The sequence below is a fragment of the Harpia harpyja genome, chromosome Z, assembly GCF_026419915.1.
Source record: "Harpia harpyja isolate bHarHar1 chromosome Z, bHarHar1 primary haplotype, whole genome shotgun sequence".
NCBI lineage: Eukaryota > Metazoa > Chordata > Aves > Accipitriformes > Accipitridae > Harpia > Harpia harpyja.
This window is the reverse complement of record NC_068969.1, coordinates 26,882,358-26,897,754: the sequence shown is the minus strand read 5'-3', so window position 1 is coordinate 26,897,754 and position 15,397 is coordinate 26,882,358. Positions and strand designations below refer to the sequence as shown.

Genomic DNA, 15,397 nt, shown 5'->3' with positions numbered 1-15,397 from the left:
GACAACTCGTTACAGCCCAGCCACCCTCATACTGATGTTCCCAGAGCCCCTACTCTAGAGTCATACTGCTGGCTGCAAGTTTCAGATTCGGTTTGATTTTTACCATGAGAGTGAAGTATCTGACAACAAAAACACCCTTGATCACCCTTGATACATGATCCCAGGTACATCCCCACAAGGCAAATGGAGAGTAATTCAAGTTTTTCGTTTGTTTTAAATTTCCTGAAGTTTGGGGCCTGATTTGTTCTAAATACTGGGAATCAGCAGCTATGACACAAATATTACTGTGAGAATACATGTATTTATAGCAGATGCAGAACAACTACATTTTCTTCTTTACAAAATACAGTTTTCTACCTGAAAAGCAAATGATCAACATTTTGCCTTACCACTGTTGCTGCCAGCGCTGCTGATGATGCCAGTGGAAGATGAAGCCAGCCTTGGCAGCAGGTACCCAATTACTGTAACTTGCTCTCTGTGGGCTTTAGGGATCACGTATCAGGAGCCTGTGCAGCTACACAAAGATTAATGAAGTACTCCAACCTCACATGTGAAGTTACTAAGGGAGTAAAGGGCCTTTAAGGCTTCTTCCACCTCCCATCTTCAAGTAAGCCTTCCAGCCACTCTGCAATAATGCTTACAGCAGAAATAATCAGGAGAGCTGCCAGGTCCAGCCTCTAAGCTCCAGCTAATCCTACGCAGCCCTCAGAGGAAGCCTCACCACGTGCAACAAGGTTGTCTGATCACAAGCCCTTCCTCTGGCCACCCTAACATGCCAGGGATCTCAACACTAGCAGCAACCTCCGCAGCAGCTGTGGGGGAGACCATTCCTTTTGCAGATGTGTCTACAAGTTCTAAACATCTGTTTCCCTTAACTACAAAAGCCTTAGGGCTCAGTCAAAATCCACGGTGTTGAAAATACAGGCAGTAAGATTCAATGGCAGTGAGTGCCATGGCCCGAAGTGTAAATACAGTGCTTTGTGCTAGTCCCCTCTGCTTTTCATCGAAACCAAACCTCTCTTTCAACACATGGTCAAAACCTGTGCAGTCTGTTAGATCTTTAAAAAGCAGTCTGCTGCTCCTCAGGAGGGGCTCCCATCTCCAAAAATGGCCTCTTGTCCTCTTCCAAATGCTCCTTTGGAAGGAGCCTCCTCCTGGGGCTGATGAGCCTCCCAAAAGCAGCAAGACTGCTGGTCCTAACATCATTCATTGCTGTTAATGCAGCCTCAGTGTCTTATCTTTCCTCTTGTCCTTTGTCAGATGGCTAGTTCCAGACCAGAGCTCTTGGGCTTCAAAGTAATCACAGTGATGTTGAACTTCAGCAGTTCCCCTGGAAAAAAAGCAGAGGTGTCTGTGCCATCCATGCAGTGCTATGAGGATGCTGCACACTACAGCTGTGAAAGCCACCTTCCAGAACAAGCTGTGAAAAATACACGACCGGGCTGTGCATTTTGTCATGTCTTCCTTCCCCTTTGCCTTTTCATAGCAGAGTAGAGGAATATAAACAAGTCCACAGTCCTGCCAGTATCCAGACTGTAGCTATTCTTGCCGAAAAGGCTGAAGGTGCTGGTGGAACCATGCTCTGCTCCCTGAGACAGAAACATCCACCAGAAGAAACACAAGATGAAAGCCGTCCTGTATCCTCCCACCACTAGGCAGAAGGCAGTAAAAGGAAAGGAGTGAACGGAGGCAAGTCTATGCTCCGGGTGGCAGGCGAACCCCCTCCTTGCCTACCTTGCCTTCCCAGGTGCCTTTATACAACAGGTATGAGGGTCTGGATTTGGAAGGTCAGTCAACTGATAACATGGACGATGGTGCATCTACACCTCCTGGTCAAACTAAAGGGCAAGAAGGAAATGCACAGGCAGTGGAAACAGGGACAGGTATACTGGAAAGAGCACAGGGGTGTTGCCTGATTGGGTAGGGAAGGCCAAGTTGCAGCTGGAGCTGAACTTGGCAAGGGATGCAAAGAATAATAAGGGCTTCTATAGGTATGTCAGCCAGAAAAGGAAGGTCAAAGAAAGCATACCACCCCGATGAACATGACTGGCAAACTGATAACAACGGACGAGGAGAAGGCTCAGGTACTCAAATTTTTTGCCTCAGTTTTCACTGGCAATCTCTCCTCCCTCACCTCTCAAGCGGATGGACCTCAAGGCAGGGACTGGGGGAGCACTGTAAGCAGGTTCAAAACCACCTGAGGAACCTGAACATACGTAAGTCTATGGGACCTGATGAGATGCATCCCAGAGTCCTGAGGAAATTGGCTGATGTAGTTACCAAGCCACTGTCCATGATATCTGAAGTCATGGTAGTCAGGTGAAGTCCCCAGTGACTGGAAAAAGGGAAACATTACACCCATTTTTAAAAAGGCTGGAAAGAAGGACCCTGGGAATAACAAACCTGTCAGCCTCACCTCTGTGCCTGAGAAGACCATGGAATAGATCCTCCTAGATGCTATGTTAAGGCACGTGGAGGACAGGGAGGTGATTCAAGACAGCCAGCCTGGCTTCACCAAGGGCAATTCTTGCCTGACCAACCTAGTGGCCTTCTACGATGGAGCAACTACATCAGTGGACGAAGGAAGAGCTACTGATGTCATCTATCTGGATTTCTGTAAGACCATTCACACGGTCTGCCACAACATCCTTCTTTCTAAATTGGAGAGAGATGGATTTGATAGGTGGACTACTCAATGGGTAAGGAATTGGCTGGATGGTTGTGTGTCCAGATGGAGATCAGTGATGAGTGGTGTCCCTCAGGGTCTATACTGGGACAAGTATCATTTAATATCTTCATCAATAACATAGACAGGGGGATTGAGTGTATCCTCATCAGGTTTGCAGACAAGACCAAGCTGAGTGGTGCGGTTGACATGCCTGAGGGATGGGATGCCATTCAGAGGGACCTGGACAAGCTTGAGAAGTGCACCCATATGAACCTCGTGAGGTTCAACAAGGCCAAGTGCAAGGTCCTGCACAACGGTCGGGGCAACCCCCTGTATCAATACAGGCTTGGGGATGAAGGGATTGAGAGCAGCCCTGTGGAGAAGGACTTGGGGGTACTGCTGCATGAAAAGCTGGACATGAGCCAGCAATGCGTGCTCGCAGCCAAGAAAGCCAATTGCATCCTTGGCTGCATCAAAAGAAGTGTGACATGCGGGTCGAGGGAGGTGATTCTGCCCCTCTACTCCACTCTGGTGAGACCCCACCTGCAGTACTGCATCCAGCTCTGGAGTCCTCAGTACAAGAAAGACATGGACCTGTTGGAGCGGGTCCAGAGGAGGGCCACCAAAATGATCAAAGGGATGGAACACCTCTCCTGTAAGGAAAGCTGAGAGAGTTGTGGTTGTTCAGCCTGGAGAAGAGAAGGCTCCAGTGAGACCTTATTGCAGCTTTTCAGAATTTAAAGGGGGCTTATAAGGAAGATGGGGACAGACTTTTTAGTAGGGCCTGTAGCGATAGGACAAGGGGTAATGGTTTTAAACTAGAAAAGAGTAGATTCAGACTAGATATAAGGAAGACATTTTTTTACAATGGGGATGGTGAAACACTGGAACAGGTTGCCCAGAGAGGTTGTGGATGCCCCATCCCTGGAAGAGTTCAAGGCCAGGTTGGATGGGGCTTTGAGCAAACTGGTGTAGTGGAAGGTGTCCCTGCCCGTGGCAGGGGGGTTTGAACTAGATGGTCTTTAAGGTCCCTTCCAACCCAAACCCTTCTATGATTCTATGATTTTACCTCCTGTGTAGCTGGTGACACGTCCTTACCCTGTGCAGTTCAGAGACAAAGCGGGGCTGGTCCCTGCTTGGGCTACCCCAACTCATCAGGCATGGTCTTCCCTGGAGACCAGTTATCTACCATATGTTGCCCTCACAAACTCTGAAAAGCAGAAACTGCAGCAGCAAGGTGTTCTATTTTGCCACATGGCCTGTCTCCTTGGTTTGGCGAACAGCACAAAGAAGCCCTTCAGCTCATGCTCAGCCTCTCTGCTGTCAGAAAGCCACATTTTTTTTTTCCACCTGCTTCCAGAGATCACAGGGACAGCAAAAGAAAGCTTCAGCCCAGGTTCTTGTTGAAGTCCTCCCCAGCCAATGAACATCCCTGACTCTGGAGAAACCCTGGGCTCCTGTGGGACGAGAGACACAGTCTGTGGTCCCTCAACCAAGGAAGGAGTCTTCACCCTCAACAGCAGAATTGGGTGTGAAGCTGCTTGGATCAGGCAGATGCAGGTTCAGGAGAACAGGCAGGTTCTCACACAGCCAAACGCTCATCTCTGGTGACCAGCCAGGGGATCTGGGTCGTGTAATGGGTCAACTACAGGGTAGGAAGCTATTGATACAACTGGCGATGTCTGCTCCTCCAGCTGCTGCTCTTGTCCAAGTACCACCACAGAGTAAGCAGTAAGTAAGTGAGTAAGCAGTAAGTAAGTAAGTAAGCAAGTTTCCCTGCCTGCTTTGCTTCCTAGGCAGGCAGCAGAAAACTGAGCTCATTTTTGATGAACATAGCTCATTGTGAGCCTGGGCTGCATCAGAAGACACTTTTGGCAGGACTGGGCATGTCTGCACAAAAGCTTTTGAAGGTCAGCCAGCCCTGGCAAGACACTGGGACAGAACAGTAATTTACAGATTTTCCACATAGTAGCTTCTAAAGATGTTCTCTGAGATATGGTCAGGGGAAACAGCTGGGCCAGAGGAACAGAATTCAAGCTTCCATGGCAACCTGGACTCCCACCAGAATGCAAGCAAACCCCAACTGGGAAGACGATACCAAAAAGCCCTCCAAGAATGTTTCTGCCTGTGTAGCACCTGGCCCACAAGGGCACCCCTCTTCTTAGGAGACATTTTACCCAAGACACCAACCCTGAAATGCCACTGAGACTGCCCAGTACTCATGATTTGAGTTCTGCTCAGAAGCAGGAGCAGCTGGATGGCATGCGGTCATGGAGGCAGAGCCCACATCCACAAGTACAGCCCAGCAGCCAGCATTCACCCACTACCTCCCAGCTTCAACATCCCTCAGGACTCTGCCCAGGCTCATGTCCATTCAAACACAGCAGATGCTGTCAGGGCAGGCCTCCTTTCTCTTCCAACGACCAAGGATTTTTTTACAGAAATTGAGGATTGTTACAGGAATGTCACAGCTCCCATCTCCAGCCCCTGCAGCAAGGCAGGTGAACAGTTAAGGAAAAAGGAACATGAATACGTGGGCTGGGGTGGGCCATGCTGCTGTCATTATTTGGCTGTGTTTGAGCTGCTGCTGTTACACTTTCCACAATCACACAATTAAATTACACAACCCTTGCAAAAAGAGGGGAAAAAAAAAGGGGAAAAAAAAAAAGAAAAAGAAAAAAATCACGATGGTCATCCTGTCTCATAAGTCAACAGAATATAAGTAAATGAGCAAATCTGTGATGTTTCCCTAGCTTTTGCGGAGACAAGCTGCATTCCCATGGGGCTTGCCCAGATCAAAGGCCAGCCCAAATTGTCCACACAAAAGTTTCTGCCATGTGAGAGTCATGGACCCATCTAGGCCTCATCCTGCTGCCCAAGGAGGAGGGTCCAGAGCAGGATCCTCCCCATGGCTACAAACATCCTCATGTGTCATGATGCCAGTGTCCTCACCCATTACAGCAGCACTGCTTCTCCTCACAAGGAAAACACCCTCATGACACCACTCAATATTGCCAGCTGTCACTAATAGGATTGAGGTCTGTTATCCTCCAAATTCTTATGTCAGCTGCTTGAATGATCACCTCTGCTTATAATTGCTTTGGTACCACAGGATGGCCTGCTTTCTTAACAAGGACTTCACAGCTGAGCTGATGTCCCTCTGACCAGGTGAAGGTCCTGAGCTCTTCAGCTTGGCGTCTCCATGTTGAGGAAGCTGAGCTAGGACCCAGAAAATGAGCAGCTTTGACTTGATTAAAAGGGGAAGGAACCCTACAGCACAAGCCAGTGGGTCAGCAAGCTTATGACCTAGCGCTGTGCAGAAGTATGGGCCACGTACCCTCCGGGCTGGTCAGCACACCACCACAACCCAAGACTCTTGTTTACATTCTCTGATTCATCTACTGCCATTGGCAGCCAGAAAGAGAACCTGTGCTGTAATAGAAACATACGACCTTGGGTGCTAAGCAAGACCAGGCAAGTCCAGCACCATCTGATTACAGCACCACTGTGCACAAGCCTTCTCCAGCCCTCCAAGCAAGCAGTCACCACTTCGGATTGCCATGATTTCAGTGAGCAGGTGAGCAAGTTCTGGCTTATCAGATGTTGTCACCAACTACCTTAGGCAAGCGCACCAATCTGACTTAATTAGTTTTTCATCGAGCCATCAGTGCATCTTGGGTTTTAGGCTTTTGTTTCTACAGAATGAAAGTACTTTGCACTTGAGTGGCTCATCACAGCTTGAACAACAAAGTGACAGCCCCCACTATGCCCACTCATCAGCCCACCCTCAGAGCCAGGGCAGCTTCTGACCCCAGGAAAATGGACCCACGCTGTGTAACCAGACAGACTGCAGCAGTCTGAGGGACTGTCATTTCTGATGTCCCCTGCAGCTACTTAAGAAGTCACAGTCCTTGACTGGACTCCTCCCACGATGCACTATATCCTCCAGTCTTAAAGGAGGAAAATAGCACATCATGTGGTAAGAAAGCCATGAAGCATTTCAGGAGGTGCAATCCATGTCAGAAACATCATATGCCCAAGCAGCAGTTCCCACAAAGTGCTGCCAGGTCATAGCATTATTTCCTTCTCATCCAAAATGGAAAAACCTTTGATACTCAGCACTTCTTTGTAATGTCAGGAAAAGAATTACCACCACTACCAGCTTCCCCCAGAAAAAATAAAAAAAAAAGCACTGTTGCTTTTTAATGTTATTGGAAACCCAGGTCTTCACTGACAAACAGTTGCTGCCAGGAAACAAAAAAAAAAAAAAAAGAAAAAAGAAAAAAAATTGAAACTTTCCACCTGCTGTAAGTCAAAAACAGTCAGCAGGAGAATTTTGAGCACTTGGCAACCCAGGGAAGACTGGAGAGATTCTGCTTCAGGCTGTGGTGCTGCTGAACTCTGCCTGATGCAATTTCTGCACACAGATGATGCTTCCCAGGAACAGCAGGGACACCCCCAGAGATACAGCCTGTGCTGCCTGTACTTGCACATTCCGACTACCCGAGTCCTCTGACCTTCCTCTTTCCCACAGCACTGGTCAGGTTTTACACAGACGCACTCTGGCTGTGAAAGACCACAGTATCTTCACAGGTGTACGTCACTTGGGACAAAGCTTCTCAGAGCCCCAGCCACAGCTTTCTGGTGCTTTTCACAGGGGAACCTGCCACACAGCAGTTGTTTCCCTGCACTGGCACGGTCTGAGGTCGAGGTGCCCATGGAGGAGAGGAATGCCATGAGACCCCGTGCCACCTCCGGACACACAGTTTACTGGTGAGGGCACAGACTCAGCACTGCTGGCAAGGTGGCTCCACGTCCAGCCCTGTGCCAGGGCCTTGTTGTGTTGCCTCAAGGTTTCAAAAGACCGATTAACAAATAAGAAGGCAGTGATAGGTTAAAGAAAAAAAAAACCTAAAACATGAGAAGTGTGGTATGTTTGCTATTCAAGGACTGTTTAGATTATGTGTACTCAAAGTAAAGCTTACCTAGTTTAAGATTCTACTCACAACAGAGGGTGCTTAAAGAGTCACAGATCTGCTAATTAAGGACATACATCCTCCTTCGGGTTGGCAAGAGAAACAAAGACCCTGGTGTCCTCAGATGACATGTGACCATAAAAGGACAAAAGGAGTAGGGGTATTCTTCCCCAAACGACCACCAAAGACCACCAGAGACGTGCAGGCATAGAAGACTCTGGGATGATTGCTCAAGAGAACAACATGTCATGCTTGCTCAACATAATGAATATAATGAATATGCAATAGTTAGGTGGAACATGTGTATTAGATAGGCATGGTGTTTCAACTGTAGTGTATAAGTATGGACTGAAAACCTCAGCAGGCGTGCTCGATTTGTGGAAATCTTAGACCTTGCGCCCTGAGCAGAATAAAGCAATGTCTCCTCTCTAAACATACTTTGTGTATTTCGGGTGTTACTTTCTGATGGGGTGACAGCTGCAGCAGAACAACAGAGGAAGAGACCCGTGGCTGCTCGCCAGCTGAAGGATGAACCTGAAGCCCCAAATGAGCTACCATCTGCACAGCAATCACCTAGTACAGCCATCTTCCAAGAAGCCCAGAGGAATCTGTCATGTGGCATTTTTAAGCAAAAGCCAAGTAACACCTAGCCAGACCCAGGGAGCCAGGAGCACATCTTGTAGTTTGCCTGAGAACAGATAAAACCAGCAGAGCAGCAGGGTGACTGGTGTTGCCAGATTATGCTTACTGCTGCCAGATACTCATGAAGATGGTCCCTTTGTCTCTTTTAGCTTGACCAGACATACTACTGGTGGCCAGAAGCCATTAGTGACCATGAGCACAAGTTAGCCATTCACTGCTGCTCTCCCCAGCCAATCTGCAAGGCAGTGCCAGCTGTTAGCTTGCTTTCTGAAGTCATTTGCAAGTCTGGCCTGCACCATTACACCCTCACTGTGCTCTGGCTTCCTGCAGACATAACAGGCTTCATATCTGAATTAGTTTTAAAATATGAGGTTCTGGATATAGCATGCAAAGACTTCAGGCGCCAAATAAAAATCATTTTAGCAAAGGCCCTACATCCTTGCCTGGCTCATATATTTAGAGCAGAAGGGGACAAGTAAGAATAGCTTTGCGTATGGTCCATTACACATAAACTGAACAAAATGATAAACAGAATGTTCAAGGTGGAAAGGAGAAAAATCAATACTTCCACTCCTGAATAGCTCTCACTTCCAAAAACAGACTTGTTGGAAGTGTGCGAAGATTTTCATCCCTTCAGCTGTATCTCTCTGGACAAGAACTGCCAGCACAGAAGAAATGTTCCCCTCTAATTTCCTAACTTAGCTTTCCAAAAGTAACTTCTTTTCACAGTGATGAAAAGAACTGCCTCTAAGTGTATAGTTGGATCCTCTTCCCCAGCACCTGTATGCACAATACCGTGAAATCAAGCAGCTCGCCCCATTAGCAACACTTTCATGCCACCTGCAATTTGCACAACAGGGAAAAAAAAAAAGAAGATTCTGCGCAGAACTCCACATATTGGCACTGATCTCCATGTCCTGGTGCAGACCTTGAACAAACATGCCTGTAAAGTTCAGCACTCTGGAGTATTTCCCATGTCTTCCTGGGATTGTTCATGCAGAAGAAAACTCACCACAGCATACACAAGTTCAGGGCAGGCAATGCAACAGGTTCCTCCATACCTGTTGATAAAGATGATCTTTACATGTGCCTCAGATTTCACTGAACATTAAGACTATATGCTGGGAAACAACTTCTGCATAGCCTTTTGGCAAATGCCAAGAAAGGAAGAATAAAGAAAGGGAAAATATATGCACTTGAAAAAGACTGATTTGGGAATTTCATGCTGCACACAGAGCCATTTCACAAAAGCCTAAGAGCTTCTCTTCAGCTTTAAAAATGCCAGGCTCTTTGCAAGCATTACAGCCCAGATAACTAAATAGCATTAAACTCACTGCTCTATTTGCTAGCAGCTTGCTTAGCAAGAATTTAAAGGGTAATTTACTAAAACTTATAGAGGAGTGAAACCCAGGATAAATTAGATAGCACTACACTGGGAAATGTGTGCCATATGCCTGCTACCAAGAGCTAAATTAGAGAAGCAAAGGAGTCTCCACCACAGCAGGTTCCACACTTGGCCGCAAGCCCAGCTGCACTCAAACACTGCCATTTCTGCTGCTGAGCCACTCTTTCCTACGACAGTTGCAGTTGGTACAGGACATGACCAAGAAGCTTTGGTGGAAAAGAACTTCACCTGCCATTTCCAGGAAGGCTTCCCTGGCTTCTTTCAAGCCCCCTGCCCATCCAGAGCCCTCCTACCCCTCTACTGTTGTCTGAGCGAGACCTGTCTCCACATCACTGTCTCTATTACCTCTTTAGTATCATGGGGCTGGACAGAGGGCCAGCCTCTTCCTTTGAGTTGTGCTGTGTCCTTGCAATCATTCCAGTGCACCCTCGCTTTTGGCCTTCCCACCCAGTTTGGTCCCAGAGCTTACTCATCAGTCTTGCCAGAGCTGCACACGCTGATTCACAAAGAGAGGGATGGAGCAAGGGTTAGATGCCTCTCTAGCTGACATCAGCTGGAATTTATGCAGGGAGAATGAAATGTTGCCTTGCAGACTTCCAGAATTTTTTTTCTTCTCCAGCTTGGACTTTTATCAGGTTGTATGATAGTGCCCTGGCTTCAGCTGGGATAGAGTTAAGTTTTCTTCCTAGTAGATGGTACAGTGTGTTTTGGATTTACTGTGGAAACAAAGTTGATAACACACTGATGTTTTAGCTGTTGCTAAGTCCTGCGTATCCTAAGGTAGAGATTTTTGAACTTCCCATGCCCTGCCAGCGAGCAGCTGTACAAGAAGCTGGGAGGGAGCATACCCAGGACAGATGACCTGAACTAACCAGATGGATATTCCATACCATAGAACGTCACGCTCAGTATATAAACTGGGGGGAGTTGGCCGAAAGGGGTGGGTCACTGCCCGGGCATCAGTGATCAGGTGGTGAGCAATTGCATTGTGCATCACTTGTCTTTTCTTGGGTCTAATTTCTCTCTTTGTTATATTCCTTTTCATTACAATTATTATTATTGTTATACTTTATTATTATTGTTGTTATTATTATTATATTTTATTTTAGTTATTAAACTGTTCTTATCTCAACCCACGAATTTCACTTTTTTTTTTCCTGATTCTCCTCCCCATCCCACTGGGAGCAGGGAGGAGTGAGAGAGCAGCTGCATGGTGCTTAGTTGCTGGCTGGGGTTAAACCACAACAGATAGCCCTCTGAACATTTCTTTCTGCCTTGCTTCAGAGAACCCCATATGGGAGTGGGAACAGCACCACAGAAAGACATAAAGCGGAGGAAATGGTTCACTGAAGGCTTCCTAACTAACATGACTATAATTTCCATCTCCAATTCTGCAGGTTCTTCTAGGCCAGGAGGACTGCTCCTCCAGGACAAGACCCCCATGACTAATGGGCTTTCTAACGTTTCTTGTCTTATAACCCCTTTAGACCATTCAGCCACATCTCACCGGTGGGTTAAGTCTCAGCCAAACCTGCCAGGAAGTACAAACTTCAGATAGCTTCCCACTACTGTAGTAAACATGTCTTCAGCAAGGGAGCCACAGACAAGCTGTTGCAGAGTGTTAGCAAAAACGTACGATGCTCAAGAGGCAGAGATCAGCATGCACATCCGGAACAGGTTACCCAGGCGGAAGCTGGAAGGTGTGTTTTCAGTGGTTAGATAGCCGTCGTGAGCACATACAAATGGAGAAAATCCAGTCACTTTGACCAACAACACGAATCTGTAACACCTACCAGATGAACACACGCTGCCGCCCTGACCTTATCTGCTGTCCTTCACAGAGTTCTGATCTCTGTGCTCCAGCTGCCCTGCAGAGATCCTAGATCCTGCCTTTGCCCAGCAAGACCACTGCCTTTGGTGATGAAGCAGCTCTCCAGAGCGCTGCACCTGATGCTTGCATGTTAAAGCCACTCTGACTTCTGCCCCCTCCAGCTCAGGTGAAATTTCTCTCAATATTTTTCCACTGTGGTTAAAAATCCAAAATCATTGGCTGTGAATTCCACAACAGAGAGGTGTTGGGGTTTTTTTGTTTGCTTGTTTTGTTGTTTGGGGGGTGGGGCCACACGTATATCTTCCTCCCATGAAAAAGAAAATTAGCTTACAGCGTTTGGTGCAAGATTAGGCCAGAAACCACTAAACAAGTCACCTAAATGAAAAGAGAGGCACACAAAATTCAAGGTCATGAACATTACATTCACACAGACATAGCAGAAACAGCTGCCACCCAGTGAGGCAGGTATTTCTCGGTAAAAGATAACAGCAGGACATTAGACCAAACCTCAGAGCCACCAGCTTTCTATAAGACCCCTGGGTTAGTATGGCACAATCTCTCCCACTGTATCAGCCTGGCCACCGCCAGCTAAGCTGGTCCACCAACACTTCTTTGACGACAGCCAGGTTTGGGGCAGACATCCCTGGAGCTGGCTATAAACTCCAGCGGCAAAGCAATTTTCCACCCGGCTTTTGAGAAACAGTCGATGCCGAGCGAATCCAGCAGTACTACTTACTGCAACACCACTTTTCAGCCAAAACCGCCAGTTTTGACCGTCTCGGCTAACAAGCGCTGCTCCGCATCTCCTCCGGTACCACCGGCAGCGGGACCCAGCCCAGCCCCGTCCACGGCCGCCTCCCCAGGGGTACGACTGCACGGAGAGCGGCGGCGGCACCGGACAAGGCTCAGGGATCGCAGCACCGCGGACCGAGGACCGGACCGAGCCCGTCCGTTCCCGCAGCAAGCTCCACGGCCGCCTCCACCCATCCCGTGGCCCCTCCGTGGGCTGCCTCGGCCGCCTTCACCCCGGACCGGGGGGGGGTCCCGCAGCTCCGATATTCCTGGGACGGGAAGGGATCCACGCCCGACCCCGCCGCCGCTGCGGAGAAAGAGTCCCCTGTTACCTGCTGCCGAGAACGGAGCGCTGAACCGGCTACGCTACGGCAGGTGCGGCCTCTGCCCGGGAAGGCGGGACCGGGGCAGTGGGGCGTGGCGCCACGCCTCCCCCCGGGCCACGCCCCCGCCCAGCCACGCCACGCCCGCCAGCCGGGCGAACCCCCCCTCCGGCCCGCTTTCACGTCTGCATTCCTGCGCGCCACTGTTTCGAGGCTCCGTCGCTTCGGGCGGCATGTCCCCAACGACTTTGGACCCGCCACAATCCCGGCGGCATGTCCCCAACGAGTTTGGACCCGCCACAATCCCGGCGGCGTGTCCCCAACGAGTTTGGACCCGCCACAATCCCGGCGGCGTGTCCCCAAAGAGTTTGGACCCGCCACAATCCCGGCGGCGTGTCCCCAACGAGTTTGGACCCGCCACAATCCCGGCGGCGTGTCCCCAACGAGTTTGGACCCGCCACAATCCCGGCGGCGTGTCCCCAACGAGTTTGGACCCGCCACAATCCCGGCGGCGTGTCCCCAAAGAGTTTGGACCCACCACAGTCCCAGCGGCATGTCCCCAACGAGTTTGGACCCACCACAATCCCAGCGGCATGTCCCCAAAGACAGCTCACATTTGGACCCACCACAATCCCAGCGGCATGTCCCCAAAGACAGCTCACATTTGGACCCACCACAATCCCAGTGGCATGTCCCCAAAGAGAACCCGCATTTGGATCCACCACAATCCTGGCGGCATGTCCCCAAAGAGTTTGGACCCACCACAGTCCCAGCGGCATGTGCCCAAAGAGTTTGGACCCACCACAATCCCAGCGGCGTGTCCCCAACGAGTTTGGACCCACCACAACCCCAGCGGCATGTCCCCAAAGAGAACCCGCGTTTGGACCCACCAAAATCCTGCCGATAAAGACAATTAAGGCAGTCCCGTTTCAACAGAAAATTGGGCAGTCGAGCGATGCCGCCCATGCCTACAGCTGCAGCCGGCCTGCCCGTCTCTTGCACCGCAGGTTTCCCGCAGGCGACCTGACACCACCTGCTGCACCTGCACTGGCTTTGAGCAGCTTTTCCTGACTTCACATTTCCAAGGAAGTCCCAGGTTTTCCCAGCCTCTGTGATGTTTCGGAGAGGCCAAATCCAGCAGCCTGGTAAGAGGTGGAGTTGCTGCACCTCCTTGCCCCCAGGTCCAACCAGCAGCAAGACTCAGAATGTATTCTCCAAAGGCACGTATAAAAACACACACCCACATGGTCGTCCACACAGAGCAACACTGACATGCACGCAGTGACCACATGAACAGAAACAGCACCAGCACCCTCAACGTGTTCTCCTACTGGTTGACCACCATGAAGTTCCCTTAGTGGGAAATATGTATATATATACGTGTATGTGTGTGTGTACAATACGGGTCCCTCCAGCAGCCAGGCACAGATACTGTCAGCCTGGTAGCTGCCCCTGGGCCCCAGTCTCCCCAGGTGCTGGCACATACAAGCACATACAAGTCTCTGAGGCCATGGCCCCACTCCAGCTGCTGGATCAGACCCTCTTGCACACACCAGCACAGACACGCAGACATACAGAGCTGCCAAGGATTGCTCTGGTCCCCCCAATAGCCAGCCCCTCTGGTGGTCTTGCCCCTAGACACCCACACCCCTGACTCCCTGGCCATATCGCCTCCTCGCTGCTTGTTTGGCTAGAACGTCACCAGCACTTGCACACTTGGTTGCACACCCACACCGCTCCAGGTGCTGCACCACTGACACATGGGCTGCTCTGACACACACATGCACACCAGATGGAGAGTCCCTCACTCAGAAAAAATACTAAATGTGGAGTTGAATAAGGCGGCAGGACAGACTGTGCTGACCCAGCAGGGCACAGCCAGACAAGCATCCTGATCAGAAAACCATTGATATCCTGCCAGCCCTTTTTATTCCCTTATCCCTCTGTTTTCCCACGTTTGTTCTCCCCAAGCCATGTCAATATCTGGGTTTCCCCACATTTGGTTCCTCCCCTGGGCATCCTGTAATAAGCCTTGTGCAATCCCAGAATGCTCTTCCCCTGCACCCCATAAAGCATCCCATGTTGATGGCAGGGACCTCCCTTGGTCCCAAGTGTGCTCAGATGTTGATTCCTTTTGATAGGTTTCGTGCCTGGACTGTGGGGCTGAGCCTTTCCTGGGACAGCCCTGGGAGGGCCCTGGACAGAATTTGCCTTCCTCTGAGTCCCTAATTTGTGTTCCCAACTGCCTTTGTGCCCCTTTGCTCCTCTGGGCTTGTGGAGGTGGGCTTCCGATGAGCTGATGACTCCTGTATGGGCCAGGGAGTAGACAGGGCAGGGTATTATTTGGGTTTCCCACCCTGCTGTTGCCTCTCTGTGCTCCTCTGTGTGTGTGCAGAGCCACTTTTACCACATAAACACAGTGTGCAATGCTTTCGCTCCAGGTAGTCTGGGCATAAAGGTCTTGGTGGTGCTAAGGACAAAGAAAGTGCGTGCAAGGCTGCTTGGAGATTGCCTGACACTGTGTGACTTTCATTAGGCACTGCGCAAATGGGGACACAGGAACCCACATCCACTGTGTCAGCTCTTCCTTTCCTTCTCTGACATCAGCCTTTGCTGTAAAAATGCCCTGCTCTGTGTTTAAACTCCTCTGCGACTGTCTGCAGCTCTTTATTTAGCACAAGGCTGGTCAGGAAATGAAGACTCACCTACTGAAAGGTATTGATTTTTTCTGTTTTGTGCCCTTCTGGTTTTGCTCTTTCA

At 49.7% G+C, this 15,397-nt stretch overlaps 1 protein-coding gene across 3 annotated transcripts in view; it reads right to left on the bottom strand.

The window, feature by feature from the left end:
• FRMPD1 (FERM and PDZ domain containing 1) overlaps nt 1-12,736 on the bottom strand; it is a 46,225-nt gene extending 33,489 nt beyond the window's left edge. Inside the window, exon 1 of one of the 3 annotated variants that reach the window (XM_052777015.1) lies at nt 12,647-12,736. The gene's annotated coding sequence lies outside the window, so the exon portion shown is untranslated. The remainder of the gene's footprint in view (nt 1-12,646) is intronic. The other 2 variants (XM_052777017.1, XM_052777016.1) reach the window with 2 other exon arrangements.
• Nucleotides 12,737-15,397: the final 2,661 nt, after the last annotated feature.